Here is a 10,371-nt window from a genome sequence, read left to right on the forward strand (position 1 = left end):
AGGTTTGAATGTCCTTCCAGACACTTCTGCTAAAGCTACGGTCACAAGAATCTTCATGATGTCGTGCCGCCGCTCAATTTTGTGATAATCTTTGGTCATGTATGTAGATGGCGGCACTCAGGTGAAGATGGTCCCATTACGAAATCAGGCGACAGCTGGGCGGCCACAGGGTAGTGGCAGCCAGATGACCGAACAGCAGCAGCTCTGGTTGGACGATGTGTAAATGTCTCCAGATGGTAGCAGTCCACATCAAGTGCCACCAGCTGCCCAGTAGCCCAGGGGTATAAAAAAGGCGGGTCATTCTGCACCACTGGCCATTCGCAACTCAGATTTTAAGCACACATTATAATCTTGTCAGTTTACAACTTTTTAGACAACATGCCTTCCAAGAAACCCAGCAAGGGCAAAGCCTTAGCGTCCAAGAAAATGAAGATCCAAGCGGTCCAACCACAGCGGGAGTCTTCATCGGATGAAGAGCATCAACTCATCAATGCCAATGCCAATGCTATTTATAAATGGGACCTACGGGGGCCGGGATCAGCAGATTGACCTCTGACATCCCCGGGCCATGTCAACAGCCCTTGTCGAGTCCCCGTGCTGCTACCGTACAACTTCTAACAATCAGACAGTGGCAGTGGGATGACAGCACGGGGGCAGGGGGGTGGCTGAAGGGTGGAAGTCTGAAATCGGCCAATCATCAGACGATTTTGGAGAACCTCCCATCAGTCGGTTATCTACTACCTTCCTGCCACCCGCCTGTCATTGGACTGCCCCAGCGTCACTGACCGATCTAAAAAAATCGTCCAGTGGCCATTTAATTCAAACTTTTTCTTAAAGCCTCAGCGGCCGCGTGGCACGTAAAAATGTGAAAGCCAGATCACAAGTGCCGGCAACTACTAAATTTGCTGGAAAACTTGCAACTAGGTCTCTGCGTGGTGGCATTCTGGGACATGTGACCATAGTCTAAAAGAAAGACGTCTGCTGTAGTGTGCAAAGTTGAAAAGGGTGTTATAACTGAATTACATCACAGCTCCTTTGTTGTTACTGCTGCTGCTTGCTCTGCTGGTCTGAGGTCAGTTTCAGAGTACCAGTCCAAAGATTTAATGGATAGGATGCAAACATTTGGTGTAGGCAATTTAAAAGTTTTTGCACAAATGGTTGAAAAACACTGACTTATACAACCCATAAGGCTGATTTCCAGTGCTCCGTCTCTGGTGCGTCTCTGTTACGTTGCGTTGACACGAAATAAATTAAAACGTTCATTGATCGAACAGAATGTTTCCATCCCGGTTCATCTCAAAAAACTTTTTCTAAAAAGAACTTTCCGTCATACTTTCCAAATTAAACTTTTTTTTGTATTTCTGGTTATGTGCAGATAACGAATGAACCGCAAATAACACTGGCATCCATTTTCCCCGTGGATAACCAAGTTACTCTTTGGAAGTAGAAAAACACAACATTTATGACATAAAAAATGCATTTTACAAGGACTTAGCGAGGAAGGAGAAGGGGATAGAGCCTGATTGCTTAAGTTAAGGATGAGCAAAGTGATTGGGACAAACTACTCGACATGGGGTGGCAGGACAAATCACTCCTCAGGTAGCCAGGGAGGAGGGGTGACGGACCGGAGACGCAACAAAGTCAATGTAAATCGGCTGATGGCGGTCACAGAGACTCCCTATGCAACACAACAGAGATGCACCGCAGATGGACCCGTGTAAATTCAGGGTTAGGGTGATGCAGGTAAGATGGAGGAGTGTCGTTCAAATGTATATTTTTTTTCCACAGCCCCGTAAGGCCTGCGTACGGCGCAAAAGACCTGTTAGTGTTCAAGTGATAAGTGCGTGTGGCCTGACTGTTAGAAATTACGTGCACGTCACAAACATTTGCCCACGGTCAGTAGGAAGCCAGTACTCACACCTCTGGAGTGCGGCATAAGGACGTACAACAACAACACCGGTACATCATAAGTGCGTGTAACTTCCATTGTCCTTACAAGTACTTCACAATACTCTCACTGCACGCACGACCATGAGTTCCATTATCATGACGTCCCTAAAGGTGGCCGTACGAGCCTCAGAGGAACTGCAAGACTCACCGGCGCACCCCTTAGGATGCAGCCACCCGCCTCTACGACCTTCCACCGCCATGGTCTACCCAAAAGCCTGGAACGATTCAACCTGCATATGGGTGCTAAAGCTTTGTAACTACGATTTAGTTTGAATTTGTTCCCATGGACACTAGCATCACGAAAACCTTTGACTCCATGTTAATTTCTGAAGAAGCACAGCTGATTAAAATTGCACAGCAGAAGCAGAGGATCAGGGGGATAAAAGCGTTCATGTCTAATTGATGATGATGTTTTTGGAATGTGTGTAGTTATTTCAACAATGATTACCAAGTAGACAACTGAACAATTGATTATTTCGCACAGTTTTATGTATTTATGGAGTTGATCAACGAGACAACAAGTTAAAAAAACGACCTCATGGAGTTCTGATGAAGACGTCTGCAGCTGGCGTGCAACAATGAGGAAGAGTATGATCCCACCTTGACCTCCATTATCAGCATCTTATCTGTAATTTTCAGTGCTTAACTGAAGCTTAGCGTCAAATATTTCTCCAGTGTGACTATTTGTTTGCATGAGCATGAATAGTAGAGGGAATGCAAATTGGATCCATCCGAAAATGTGGAGCTAATCTGTTATAATCCCAGAAGCTGGCCTACATGAACCAAAACTAAAAAAAAAACAACTGCAGATTCTTTTGGAGAGAAAAAGATCAATGCCTTCAAACCAAAACTTTCGAATTTTATGGAAGACGTGAAAAATGCAAAAGTGAGACAGAACGGAAGAATCAATTTGGGGGCAGAGCTTTGACTCTTGAGTGCTGCTTTCTGGTGGATCTGATGGTTAAGGTCCGACTGTTGTGATGATGCTATATTCAGACCAGTTGCAGAGTCTCAATCAGTGAGGCGGGTGCTGCCCCACACCTAAAAACTTTCTCCATCAGTGCCATAGTTTGTGTCGTGTAGACAAACCTGGGCTCCGGTTAAGCCTATTTTCTACCGAGGATTAGTTATGAGGTAACAACATAAACTGGATTACCGAGAATCTTCACATTTGTTTTCTGCTCACACATCTGTAAAGAACTGCCAACACTTCTTTAGTGATTAGGGCGGGAAAGATGTCTTAAAGAAAACCAACATTGAAGTTTCCGCATCACTCATCAGCCTCATCAGTAAACTGGAACACGGTGAGGAGCTCAGCGTGGCAAAGCTCATCTGTTAGGAACGTTCAGGTGATTGTTGTGAGATCATAAAAAAACAAATGTCAGTTCTGTTTCACTAACAGAAAACACCAGAAAACCCAGTGTGTTAAAAAAGATTTAAAGTCCTACAACATTCCAGTTTCCAGCTTAGACCAAGAAAACAAAGACGTTCATGGATCTCTTTGTCTGCAGGTGGATGCATCAGAATGGAGCGGAGCAGGAAGCTTGTCACATATAGGTTTTTTTCCAACAGCATTTTTTTCATCTTCTCTTTATGCTTAATTCTTTTTATACATGTCGTCCATCATCAGAAAAATGAACATGTTACACACACCAAAATCACCATTTTCATCATTAAACATGTTGGAGGTTTCCTCCCCGTGAGGAAACATACTACCAGTTAACATTTAGAAACATCCTGGTAATTTCCTCTGGCATTCAGTTTCTAACATTGAGCAGCCAATGAGAAGCAATCCTGAGTGTTCATGTTTACCCAGCTGCTGTAAAGCTGGTTAAGAGCAAACTGGTAGAATTCATCCACAGTAGTTTGATTACCTGGTTGCAGTATTTTCAGGTTCCTTGATTTTTGCATCTACAGATTAAACAGCACTATTCCAGACATACTAAACATTATGATATTATTTTAATATTGAAATATATTTGAATAAGAAGGAAAAAAATGATCATGTGAGGATAAACTGTTTTTGAATGTACTTTGCAATATTTCTCATGGGTTTATATTCATGTCCACATTTATGTCTAATTATCAAATAAAATATGTTTAAATAAAACCAGTTTTGTGGGATGGACAGCAAAAACAGTGTTTCACACGTTTTTTGGATCAAGTTATGGTAAAGTTTTGATCCAGATGAAGAGCGCAAAAGCAGAAGAAGCGACAGAACCGGTTTTTATGTGGATCCAGAGATCGCTCACCATCCAGGAATCAAGTCGGCTCCACGACGAGCTTCAAAGAAGTGCAGCACACAGGGCCTCTGTTTGCTGGTGTCTGTCATTCTGACTGTGACTCAGTGAAACTAATGCACATTAATCTTCCTAAAATCCAATTATCCATGAAAATTTCATGACGTGCGAATCTGCAGCGCTGCAGCTTGATAACAGGGTGGACCCCTGCTGCCTGACGTCTCCTCCACATTAAATCTTCTCCGGGACCAGGAGATGAAAGAATAAACCAGCAGCTCAGTTTTCTGTTCACAGCAACATGAGGATGAAGTTCTCACTCGACCAGCCTTTCTGGTTTTTGTCAGTTGGGTATAATTGGATCTGAGGTTTTCCGTTGGCTTGTCTTCCCCCTTTGGCTTCTGTCAGGTATTTTGTTCACATTTTGGTTTAGTTTTTTTTTTCCCCACAAATCTCTTGTTCACACGCCACTCCTCCTGCATTTTGATCCTCTAACAAGAACGTTATAACAATTAATAATTTGTGGCCACAATTTAGTAGCCTATTTTGTGCACACAAATTCCTATTTTAGTATCTTTATCTACTAATGTGTGCACACAAAAATACTTATGTGTGGGGACAAAATACTAAAATACTAAACCCCAATGTGCCCATTCGAGCCCATAAAAAACAAAACAAATTATATAACTTTGTGGCAACAAAATAGAAAATTCTAGCCACAAAAATCTAAATTGCGCCCCCAAAAGGCTCAGAAAATCCTGACAAAAGTAGTGACAAAATACTTCTTTGTGGCCTCAAATTACTAAAAATACTAATTTGTATGCATTTTTATACGTCTGCGTTGGATCATGTGTATTCTACCCGCTGATCGAGTCACTGAAAACGTCATGTGCCCAAAGCGGAGGCCCTGATTGGCAGATGCGACGGTAGCCACCTAGCCAAAGTTCAGATATTCGAACTCTGGCCGCTCCGCCCAAAACGCCTTACTGCCAGACCTTCGCGCCCCTTAAATCACCCCGCAGGACCTCAGATTGCACCTCTTCCATTGATTGAACATGAATTAAAGGACTCCTCTGCTACGCGAATCGTTTTCGGATCAAACAGCACCAGCACTGTGCTAAGTCTGTGAGCAGCTCCGCTCATTTCTAGAAGATTCTGTTTTTCCGTAGACCGTGAGGACCCACCCCCGCAACCTGCTCCACTGTCTACGGGGCAGCGGCTTCTTTGCGCTCTGATCATCAGCGGATTGGAGCATAAAAAACATTCAAATCTGTTTTTCGGTCTATGGGAACACCAGAATCTTCGAGAAATGAGCGGAGTCACCGACAGAATTTTCACCACGCTAATGTTCGGTCTGAAAATTTCAAATGTTCACCAGCGCTGCCATGAAGTCGTAGCAGTCCCGAATCAGAGGGCAATGTGAAAGCAGCAAACTACACTGATTTTCTGCATTCAGTAATGAAATGCACTTTTCCTACTGGCATCAACAAAACTAGTTTCAATCCATTCCGTAACTTAGACTGTGTTACACCCCTGTCTAGGAGTCTGTAAATGGGAGTAACATGAAGGTAAAAAGAAAAACAAAATTTACCAATGACTCGAAAAACCCTCACCAGACCCAGACTGAAATTAAGCTGGGAATTTATTTACAATGACAACTCAAAATCATACAAAAATATCCGACCCAAATTACCAGGATCAATAAACTCTAACAATGTTTGTTGTAATGCTCTGCTGCTGCCAGCTGGAGGGGGAGGGGAGGCTTCAACAGATGAGGTGGCAGCTTTTAAAGCTGCCGCTGGGAAGTCCTCAGCCAATCAGGTGGTCCGGACACGGTGGAACCTAATTGGCACTATAGAGGAGGGAAAAGAAAAGGAAAGACAAACCCTCCCAAAAGAAAACATATAGAAAAACATTCCAAACATACAAACAAAACAATAGTACGGCCACAGCCGTAACTTAGACTGTAATGTACAAAAAAGACAGACGAGGAAGCCTTAGACTGGTAATACGCCGATTCATATTAGGTAACTATGCTAGCAAGTTTGGATATCACATAACGGCCACCTTCTTTAGGTTTGATCCCCATATATCAAAAATTATGAACTTATCTTTTAAGTCCTTGCTTTTGCATACTCCTTAGTCCGCCACACAGAGGGTCACGGGGTGGGCAAGGACACTGTGCAGGGGTAGTGTACTGAGCATGTGCAGAACCCATCACATTATTATTATACAGGGGCGACAGTGGCTCAGGCGGTTGAGCGGGTCGTCCAATGATCGAAGGGTCGGCGGCTCGATCCCCGCTCCCACCAGCCAAATGTCGTTGTGTCCTTGGGCAAGCCACTTCACCCTCCTTGCCTCCAGTGTGGCTCCACTGGTGTGTGAATGTGTATGAATGCCCCGGTGATGGTAGGCGCGAAATGGCAGCCACGCCTCTGTCAGTCTGCCCCAGGGCAGCTGTGGCTACAACCATAGCTTACCATCACCAAGTATGAATGAGGAGTGAATGAATAATGGACACAATGTAAGCGCTTTGAGCGTCTGGAAAAGCGCAGAAAAATCCAATCCATTATTATTATTGTACATGATATGGTGCCTCTGTCAGACTCCTCCCCCTCTCCTCTCCGCTTGGCTGCTGGTTCTCCCCAGCTGCGACCACTTACCTCATCACCTCATCCGCCTTCATAAGGAGCTCCAGGATCATCAGTCTTCGCCAGTCCGTTGACCCTGATGGTGCATAGTTGGTCTTCATGTCAAGCTCTAGATTGTTTCGCTACGTCAAGCCTGCGACTAAACTCTCTCTCTCTCTACTCACCTCCAGGAATCCATTACCACGAGTGGTCGCCCGAATCAGTGTCCAGCCCAGATCCCCCATTCTGTCCTCTCCTGCGGTCCCACCTCGAGCCTCTGCCGTTACCTTGGTTCTACGGATTTTCTCTTCCGACGCCAGCATCTTCCTACGGAGGAAACCACCAGTGACGCCACCAAGTTCTGCCTCCCGTCTGGAACCTCCCTCAAGTCCTGCTCACGCTCTGCCTACTGATCCTCTGATTAAATCTCTTACCTGCCACGCTCGTCTCCCGCTGTGTTTCTTCTGGGTTCCAGCATCTGGGCTCGAAAGTGTTCTGTAGCCATGACAGTACAAGTTGGCCAAAATGAAACTTTGAAGTAGACTGCACAATTCTTTTGTTGGAGGCATCAAAACCTAATAATTCTAGTTGAGTCCACTTTTTAGTTGACCTGACGCACAAAAATAAGTTGAGAGAACTAAAAGCCAAAATCTTTTTTTACAGTGTGCCTAGAAAAAATGCTTATGTGTGGGAACAAAATACTAAACTGTGTTAGCAAAATACGAAAAATCCTAATTTGAGCCCACAAAATACTAAACCGTGTCCACAAGATAGTAATTCTTGTGCACAATTTGTTATCTTTTAGGAATTTTTCTAAAATGTCATGTCCAGAGCTCCCTCCATTCCTTCTTTACAGTTGTACTTTATTGCTGTATCTTAAATTTACAGTTAATATTTTGTATAAATGTCTGCATTTTACATAAATATCTCCACAAATGATAATCTCTTTTCCTCTTTTTCCATTATTGTTTTTGTGTTCCTAAATCCTAAATGTTCCTGCTTTTCCAGACACCAACTGCTGGTTCTCAGCTTTAGACTCTTAAGAGCCAAGAAAAGCTCAACCACACACACACACACAGGACGTCGCCCTCACCCCCTAATTATTTCATATCTGCTTTAAAAGGTGTGACCATCCATTAGGAGGCAGTCAGGGTCCGCACCCCCCCGCTGTCCCCCGTCGGTCACCCTCTGTCATTTCCGATTAGAAGAAGTGAGGCTGATAACTCACCCCTGATTGTAGACTGAATGATTCTCTGTTTCTTGTCACCACTGGTGCATGAAGAAGCACACGTGTAGAAGTTGAGGCGACATGAATGTTTTCGTGTTTGTGCATTCAAGCAGAGAGGCTGCAACACGGCAGACGGTTCACTGCAGAAAAGACTTCAATTAGGGATGTTGGTTGAATGGGTTTTAGAGCCTCCCTTTGTCAAAGTGCTGTTGGGCAAGACTCTGAACCCCCACGCTGTCTCCAATATGCTCCTCCACTTCTGATTTCAGACTCAAAATACTGAATACAGTTAAAGCATAATTACAGTTAAAGAGAAGGAGTTTATCTTGAAATAAAAAAATGAAAGATGACTTAAATAAGGCTGTAAGATTAACTTTCCCCCCTCGGGCGCTGACCCACTTTCACAGGTTAGTGTTGTTTAACCAGACTTGCTTCCACTGATCAATGAGCAGAACTGAATCATATGCCTGTGTAATTCACCAGGCAATCTCACCGACCTCCAACGATCCTTCAAGGTTAATCAGTGGCAGCTCTGTCCACAGGCGCCTCGCCCCACCCAGCCGGAGCGGATCCATGTTCCAGCCGGAACTCTGTGACTAAAAGGATCCGCCGAGGAGTCTTATTGTGAAATCCGGTGACTGGATTGATCAGTTTGGGTTTAGCTCATTCTACCAGGAACGTATGAAATTTCTCTTTTTAAATATTCTTTCAGCATCATCAGATTTAGATGTATAGATTTCAACTAATAAAGCTTGAATTACAGTTTAGCTTCATTAAAAATGGGAATGATGCCACAATTTTTTGTGAAACGTTGTCAGCCTTCTGCACACCAGTATGCTTATGTTAAAAGTGTGAAACACCTGAAGGATTTATTATTCGTAAAGCTTAGTAGAAGCCAACTGAAAGGGTTTTTCTTCTTACTTGCCTATAAACAAATAAAAAAAGAATTGCTATCCATTGATTAATTTTTTTGCCGTTGTTTTATAATACATAAATCAAAGGTCAAACCGAAACCTCCAAAAATTGAGGTTTGTACCAAATTGTGGGGAAAGTGAACTGTTGTATCACCAGTAATTTTAGACTGTGGAAAAAAAAATGTTTGTAAATCACTAGCTGCATTCCCATTGGCTATGAAATTGCGAAAATCTGATTAGCGACAATAATTTCGCCTGATAGAAACACGAAAATTTAAAAAAAAAACTTGCATTTATCGGAAAAAGCGTTTTTGGTCTTGGAGGAGGTGTTTTATAAGGCTTTTTAAAATTAACATATTTGGCAAAACTGTGATGGAAACACTTTTTTAGGATTAAATGAGTCATGTGACCAACAAACAGATGACTACCAGTTCTTGATAGGAACTGGCGTCCTTGAGTGCTCCACAGACGGGCGCCACCAAAGGTCCCACAGCGTCACACAGCTCATCAAAGGTTTAGCGTGTCATGTGGAATTGTTGGATCCACAGCTACGGGCCGCCGTGGTGCAGTGTTAGGGTGGGTGACCTCGGATCGGAAGATAGCAGGTTCCACTCCCACCTTCCCATGTGTCAAAGTGTCCTTGGGCAAGACACCGAACCCTTGCCTCTGGTGGAAGGTTGGCGCCAGTGTTCGACAGCGGAGTCCCCATCAGTGTGTGAATGGGCCTTCGAGGAAGATAAAAAAGCGTTATACAAGTATACGCCATTTGCCATTTAAAATCACCAACCACCATTTCCGAAAATGGCTTTATACATAGCCACTCCCACATGTAAGGAGCTCGCCGCTCCATGAAAGAAGACGCTGACGTCTCCTTTGACAGATGATGATGAGCGCTAGTGCCGTGGCAGAAATGTGAATGTATCTGCTGTCAATCAACGTATTGTTCAAACCCGTCACCATTATTGCTAAGTTTTGTTTTTTTGAACATTTCTAGAATTTCGATAGAGTTAAAGCACATAAGAGTAATGGAAAAGCAGCACCAGATGACTACAGAAAATTAGTTCAGTGTTATGTAAAAGGAATGATATGTGAAATGATCTTTCTGCTCCATCTTGGAGACAACTGAGGTCTTTTGCTTTTTGGTTCTTAATTTTATTTGGTTTCTAAACTTTATTTTTATACAATAACTTACATTAAAGTCCTACTCTGATCATCTTTTGTTCTATTCTCAGTCGTATTTTAGTTTTGCTGTTTCACTAGAAACTCAGTTGTGGGTGGGACCGTTGGCACAGAGTAAGCTTGGTTATCGTCCATCTATTTACAAACTCTCCCGCTCCTCACAAACCCAACTTAACATTACTGGTGCAACAAAAATGGTGAGATAGCTATTCAGCTGCACAGTTTAGATCCAG

The sequence above is a fragment of the Oryzias latipes genome, chromosome 18 (genome assembly GCF_002234675.1).
Source record: "Oryzias latipes chromosome 18, ASM223467v1".
NCBI classification, from domain to species: domain Eukaryota; kingdom Metazoa; phylum Chordata; class Actinopteri; order Beloniformes; family Adrianichthyidae; genus Oryzias; species Oryzias latipes.